This window comes from Sinocyclocheilus anshuiensis, unplaced genomic scaffold, assembly GCF_001515605.1.
Source record: "Sinocyclocheilus anshuiensis isolate Anshui unplaced genomic scaffold, SAMN03320099.WGS_v1.1 scaffold1531, whole genome shotgun sequence".
Taxonomy (NCBI): Eukaryota; Metazoa; Chordata; class Actinopteri; order Cypriniformes; family Cyprinidae; genus Sinocyclocheilus; species Sinocyclocheilus anshuiensis.
The window spans coordinates 1,100,489-1,108,245 of NW_015551200.1; the positions used below are offsets into that span (position 1 = coordinate 1,100,489).

Here is a 7,757-nt window from a genome sequence, read left to right on the forward strand (position 1 = left end):
AATTTATTTAATACACGAGTTTCACAATTTGAGTTGAATTACTGAAATAAATGAACTTTTCCACGACATTCTAATTTATTGAGATGCACCTGTATTTATGACGTACTGACACAAAGTTAAAATGATTTGCAACGGTCGCTTTGTCGCATCAACTGTAGTGTCCAGTATAGACACGGTGAGTGAAGTCAAGAGCAAGATATGCCTCGTCATATTTTCTGCATTTAGCTTTTAAATGACCAGCACCTGCCTGGGTCTGTGCGACTTCATCTATGGCTTTTTACGGTTTTATTTCTTTTCTTTTTCTGCTAATGGCCCACGCTCGACTTGAAGCAGCGCTGCTTAGACCCGATGGGTGTGTCATCAAAGTACTGCGAGAGCTATAAGAGCGCGGACGTCTCCTTATGCTTTCTCGCGCCGTACTTTGATGTCATACACCGATTGTTCTTCAAGTCGAACACACCTCTTTACTCTCGCGTGTCACATGACCGAGTGTAATCGCAGCCTCTGCGATTGAAAAATCGCGTTTTTTCATATCGCGATATTATCGCAAATGCAATTAATCGTTCAGCCCTAGTTTCTTCCACAAAATTTCATTTTAAGCTCAATTTCCATACATCATGCTGCATTTCGGAAGTGATCGTGCATAGAAATCACTGGTGAGGAAAAAATGAGCTAACTGGCCAAATTCAGTTTGAAATACACAATATTAACTTTTTTGTGTATTGAACTGTTTTATTTAAGATTTAATCAATATCACACTCCTACTGTTGTACTGTATATACTGTACTCTAGTAAAAGCACAATTGTGATGACTACCAGTGGCCAAATTAAAACCATGCTGATATTAAAGGTGCAGTAGGAGATCTCGGAAAATGCTAACTTTAGCCTGATAGCACTGAAAGCGAATGTCCCATCCTCCCTGCAATCTCCGGTCAAAGCCACGCCCCCTGAACGCATATACACTCACAGACCAGAATACCAGAGACAACATTACTACAATACATCATGTATCATTCATCGGTGAGAAAACTTTATAGTACAGTTAGTAAAAGTACTACATTACCAGGAAGGAGGATCAGGTTGTTGATATTTGCCTGCCATTCTTGCTCTGTCTGCACAGCGTACGTGAACGCGCTGATGACGTATCGTGTCTGTGCGAACCGGGTGCGCAGAGGTATGCAAATACATATTTGACAGGCAGGTAGGAAAGCCAATTAAAACGCTCGGACCGAGCGTTTTGATTGGACGAAACATTTCTTGGTCCTATGCCTTCCACAGAATATATAAATACATATAAATACATTTAGACCACTTAACTTAATGATTGCTATTGGGATGTGAAGAGACTTTCAACCAGCATAACAAAAAATGTTTCTGAAGACAATCACCTATTGCACCTTTAAGTCAGCAAGTGTGTGTAACATTGCTTAAATACTAAAAGAGAAAACAATATCAAGGTTATAGAATTCTCACTCTCTTCTCTTGGCTGTATTTTGAAAATCATTTTGGGCTGGATTTTGACTGTGTTTAGCCAAACCATCATACAGCTGGAAACACTTGGCTTATGTAGAGGAGGCCTGACGTATGATCTCATTAATCATATTTATAGGGCTAGTGGAAAACAGAGGGAGACAGGAAGATGAGATTTTAATCAATCCAGCATGCCACTTATAATACGGATACAGAGGGTGTGCACTTTCATAATCTCCTATTTAAATTTAAACGCAAATCTACTCATGGATACCAATGAGCTGTTCATGCATATTGCCAACTGAAGGGCTGAATGAATTATTCACAGCATCAGACATAGCAAACACAGAGCAATGATGGACATGGTAACCATGGTAGCAGACAACAAACACACATAAACACACCCACACACATCTAGTACATAATTAATCCGGTGATGAACACATGATAAAGACAAACTCACGCCAGCCCCCTTCAGGCTCATGCAATGCCCTTTCAAACTCACACATAAACAAACAGTTTGTGTGTATGCTGTAAGATCACTTCAGAGTCGCTGTCTCTTTTTTTTGCTTCAGTATGGTTTGGCATTTCCCTTCTCTACATCAACAACTGTGCCTTTCATTTAAAAGCAAACAGGCAAACATGCACAAACATCCTGTACTGACCACCTTTGTTGCTGCTTCATCACATCACTTAACACTCAAAAATAGACCTCACCAGACTAACACACTGACACACATAAAACACACAAATATTTTCTGGCACACAATCAACTGAAAGCATCTCTGAGCAGACATGACATCTTTGTATGTTTGCTGTGTGAATCAGTTTCAGAGTCACTGTACAGTCTGAAATATGGACTAAACAAAACAATGGCAAAGGTTGGGATCTGTCCACACAGAAGCAATGCTGTAATGGATTGCAAGCCCAGTAAATTTGAATAGAACTTTTCAAAAAATGTCAGTTTTGTGGATGTTCCTAAAGGGACATACCTTTATTTAATATTTGCCAGTAAACTATATTGCCCGCTTGTTAATTAAAGGAATAGTTGACCAAAAATGAACATTCTATTATTATTTACTTACCCCCATGTGGTTCCAAATCTGCACTATACAAAAGAAGATATTTTTTAAAAATGTTTCAGCTGTTTTTGTTCGAACAATGAAAGTCCATTTTGGGAGACCATTTTGAGACCCACAGAAGAAATAAAGTTAAACATGTCTGGAACAACATGAGTGAGTAAATGATGAAAGAACTTTCATTTTTTGGTAAACTATCCCTTTAAAGCAATAGTTCACCCCAAAATGAAAATTTTGTCATAATTTACTCACCCTCATGTCATTCCAAACCTGTAAGTTTCTTTCTTATGTAGAACCCAAAAGAAGATATTTTGAAGAATTTTGAAGAACCAAACAGCTGTTGGTTCTCATTGACTTCCATAGTAGGAAAATAAATACTATGGAAGTCAATGGGGACCATCAACGGTTTGATTCTTCAAAATATCTTCTATTTTCAACATACGAAACAAACCCATACTGGTTTGGAACGACATGAGGGTGAGTAAATGATCATTCATTTTTTGGGTGAACTATCCCTTTAAGGTAAACTGTTGAGCTGCTGGATTCTTGATCAGGCCTTTGTGCAGTTTTGAACAGCTTCAATCACCCTGATGAATTCCTCCCTCTGAATAATGTAAACAGTGTAATTTATCAAATCACTATGGCAGATCATACCTGCAAGCAGAATTTCTCGAAAGCAAGAGAACTTTATTTATTTTCTTCTTCTATTTGACCCAGCATGCATGGATTAATTAATGTTACAAAGATTCCCTGCTTTAACGGCTTCAATTTCACCACATCCCATTCTGTCCCAAAGTGAAACTGCTATTTGGGACTTGGGAATTAACACATGGGGTCCTGATAATTTCATTGGCCCTGTCTGGAACAGAGCAAAGCAGAAACACTCTGTTGCAAGAGTTGCAAAAGTGATACATTCCATTAAACAGCACTGCACATGTTTATGGCAAAACATGCTTTCTCTGACAATAAAGAAGAACATTGTTAATAATACTTCCCAATTATGTTCTAATGCAATATTCATATTACATTTTAGAGTAAATACATATATTTTACTTTAGTGTTATGTATGACTTTGATGAAGCTGATTGGGTTCTGATTTTAATATTAGGCAAATAGCTGCCTGCAGGTGTCACCAACATGGCACTGACGTGAACTTGCTCAACAAACTATGCAATTCATTGCATCACACTGAGAAGATTTAAAACATCTGGAATTAGACCTAGTCCTAGTGTACATTTGGCTTGGGGTGAAATACAAGATGAGAACCCATACAGAGATGCTTTCGGTGGTTACCAGGAAATAAAAGTCATAAAACGAATAAGAAAGTATCACACACAGTTGTTATACCTACCGTTTCCACTGTCATAATCGTCAATGCTGTCTGAATTTGGGAATAATCAACTGAAGTTAACTGAAAAATCATTGGACCAGCTACAATACAAAGAAACGAGAGAGAAGTAGACTGAAACTAAGACAAGGACACATATGTTTAGTGTAATCACTGAAGCTTAGTTTGGGCTGCAAACACATAATAATGAAACAGGGGTCAAACTTTGTAACAGACCTAAAACTTTCTGTGACAGACAGTTTTGTAACAGTTGTCTAGAGGTAATGAAGTACACTCTCAGAAAAACAGAAACAAAAGCTTTCACTGGGGTGATACCCTTTCAAAAAGTACACACCATTTTTACCCCAATGGGTGCATATCAGCACCTTGAAAGTACACTTTAGTGTACTTAGTGTACATATCAGTACCTAAATGATACATATTAGCACCTTTTAAAAGTGACAGCTTTTGCACCTTTTATGAGTTTATCATTGCTTTAAGCAATCTAAACTGTGTGTAAATTAAAATGTAAATAATTACATTTATGAAAATGCTTTCATATTCGGTTTATCTAAAAAAGGAGGGGGGATATGCTATAGGCGTTTCTTCAACTAGGGGTATGTTTGTGGACATTTAAAGGTGGGGTAAGCGATTTTTCAAAAACGCTTTAGAAAACTGATTCGGGCCGAATAGCAAAACAAACTTGTAGCCAATCAGCATTAAGGGGCATGTCTACTCATGATGTGGAGGAGAGAGCGTTCAGTGCACAGGACGGACATTAGCCAAGCCGAGCAACAGAAAGATGGAGATGGCGGATAAAAAACAAAAGAGGAAAATGTCTGCGGAACAAAAGAAGGCTTAATGCAAGAAGTAGGACCCGTGTAAATATCGGATCAGTTTACCAGCGGCTGGAGAGAACTCAAGGAGCGGAAGGCCTGCGATAGGACGCCGAGGTTGCTTTGTTTATTCTCGATAGGTGAGTAACACCGTGTCTGCTCCACTGATTATAATGAGTTCTATAGTATTTTGTCACGTCGCACCACTCGCGTCTGGTGTAGACACGGTATAACATTGATTTTGCTTTGTTTCACAGAACTAATCATTGTCTGGGTTGCCTACGTATGTGTGGGGTGGAGCTATCAAAATAGGGGCGAGACCCTTTTGGGGTAGGGACGTGTTTGTTTTGGTGATTTAAAATGTCAACATTGGCTACCAGAAATCACTTACCCCACCTTTAAACATTTAGGCCTACTACATGAACTTTTAGTGGATATACAATTATTAAAATATATAATTAAAAATGCAATATTTACATTCCGTTCCTTTTCCTGCACAACTTGTCAAGCCATTTCATACACTCCGAACTATATTCCTTAATCTTCAGTTACTGTAATTTGAAAACACTGTTGTCAGTTTGTTTGCATGTTTGTTCATTTTATTTTTTTCTGATCACATGTAGATGAAAAAAAAACTTATGTGACAGTCAATACTTTTAGCAAGATAAATGACAGTAGTTTTAAAATGGCCAACAAGCCAATGTGATAATATTGTTTTGGTAGCGGCATTGATTCATCATCCTGTCTCACATTGATTCGTAATGCAATTTAAAGCAAGCAGCTCTGATGATTTGACCTCATCAACAGCTCTGCTCATTGTAGGGGACGAATTAAGCTCACTACTGTTATGATCTCACAGTCTCATACTGTATCAGTAATACAGCTCTGTAAGAAGCTGCATTTAAACATTTTTTTTTCTTACCATATCCATTGTTCAAGCTGGATAGGAGGATTGGAACATTGCTACATTGTCACAAAAATGATAAAGGTAAAAATGTTCTTCATAATTTCATAATTGATAAAGAACCTAACAGTATCCATAACATATTTAAAACAAACAAACAAACAAAAAAAAAACTTAAATCTAATGTTCTTTTTAGCAACATCATATGACCCCTTTAAACAATACTATTCACATTCTCACTAGTATAATTCAATTTGTCAACTAAAATGTTTTAACAGTGGATATACACAAGAGATTTCTGTCACTTTTTTTCAGATTTCCACCACACTGCCACTCTCACCACATTTCCAGTGATATATTGTGTTTTGTAACATTCTGTGGCTAAATTACATTTGATACATTTTTGGCTGACTCAGGCTAAGGCTAGTGTCAAAACTGGCAGTTTATGTATCCAAAATACATTATCTTCACTAATACTATACTTTGAAAAAATAATATGTAGGTAAAATTGTTTGCTGTAATGGAAATTATGCCACAACTTACATCACATAGTCATAATGTTTTAAATTATATAAATAATTTCTACATGATAAAAATGGAAATGGTTTATGGATTATTTTACTATAAATCTATACATGAAAGCAATTTTCGGATATGAAAACAAATTTGCAAGGCAGTTTTAATATTCTTGAAGAAGAGGCATTTGAGCACAGAAAGTGATATGATTTTTCTTCTTTAATGAGGACATAAAATCGTTAAAAAAAAAAGTTTGGCATTGCCTTAAATTAACGATGTTCAAGAGATTCTTAAGGTTTGGTGAAACATAACTTAACCTAATCAAATAAAGGTGTATTTACTGTTCACTCCTAATCAGTGTTGGGGAAAGTTACTTTTAAAAGTAATGCATTACAATATTGCGTTACTCCATAAAAAAGTAACTAATTACGTTACATAGTTATTTTATATGGAAAGTAATGTGTTACGTTACTTTTGCGTTACTTTTTAAATCTGGACAGGGCTTGCTTGTTTGTTTTTAAAATAAAAAAGTTATATTTTTGGCAAATATAAAAGCCTTTTCACACCAAAAGTGAAATGAATAAGCCTCAGGCTGAAGGGAAAGTAAATACGTCCGTACAGTAGAATGCAGAAGACACTCGCGTTACTTGTAATGCGTTACCCCCAACACTGCTCCTAATTAATCTTGCCACAAGACGCTTAGAAATAAGAGAAAGCTAACAGGCCGCGTGGAGAACGAGACACAGTTGAGTCGTTTAACTGACAGCCGCCAAACAAACTACATTGGTTTTGTTAAATTCAGGGAACAGGCAAAACTAAGGAGTCTACATGAGCTGGAAAGATTTCTACATATTTAGGAGCCATTTGGCTTACCTGTAAGTCTTCCGCTCTGGTTTCAAAAGCACAACAGCCTCAAGTCCACCTAAAGGTCACGCTCGCGCTGTGCAGAGGACGCGCGCTACGGTCCGCTTCGCTTCAGTGAGGCTTCAGAGCATCACATGTCATTCCTGTAGACAGGTGTAGAGAACACAGCCCACCTGTGGCGCGGGCACATCACTGACTCAATAGAAGAAAGAGGAATAAAAGACAAACAGAAACGAATTAATCCGTTAAGAATCAGCTTAAATATTCTATGAGCACGACTAGCATGACCCGTGGGTGGGAGCAGTTGTGGAATTCCTGTCCCGCAGATGAGCGGTTAAAACAATGGGAAAGAGCCGAGGGTCGCACACACCCCTCGAAATAATTGTTTTCTCAGATGCTTTCCCATTTTCGGTCCAGCCCCTGTGGCGCGCCAGAACACCCCAAAGACTCCAATGTTCCGTTAAAATGTAGAAGTGTACGATCTACTGCACTGATTACTATAGCATATACATATCAAGATAATAATAAGACGCAAAACTATCAAAATAGTCGTTTGGGATTTAAGTGTTGAGAAACCATCTGGCGCCCCCTGCGGTCTGTGAATGAATTATGCAGAACAGCATTTCAATGATATAGACCTATGTTTCATGACGCCTCCCTAAGACAGCCATACCACCCTGCACTGCAGTGATATGGCCTGAACGTTTGCTGACTATTTATTTGAGAATACACACAAACAAAGGTCTGTGGCTTGCTGCTTG

At 37.7% G+C, this 7,757-nt stretch overlaps 1 protein-coding gene across 1 annotated transcript in view; it reads right to left on the reverse strand.

Annotated features, from left to right (window-relative positions):
• The window catches only part of LOC107663411 (unconventional myosin-Ic-like), a 37,777-nt gene extending 30,470 nt beyond the window's left edge, over nt 1-7,307 (reverse strand). The window contains exon 1 of the mRNA XM_016453641.1: nt 7,006-7,307. The gene's annotated coding sequence lies outside the window, so the exon portion shown is untranslated. The remainder of the gene's footprint in view (nt 1-7,005) is intronic.
• Nucleotides 7,308-7,757: the final 450 nt, after the last annotated feature.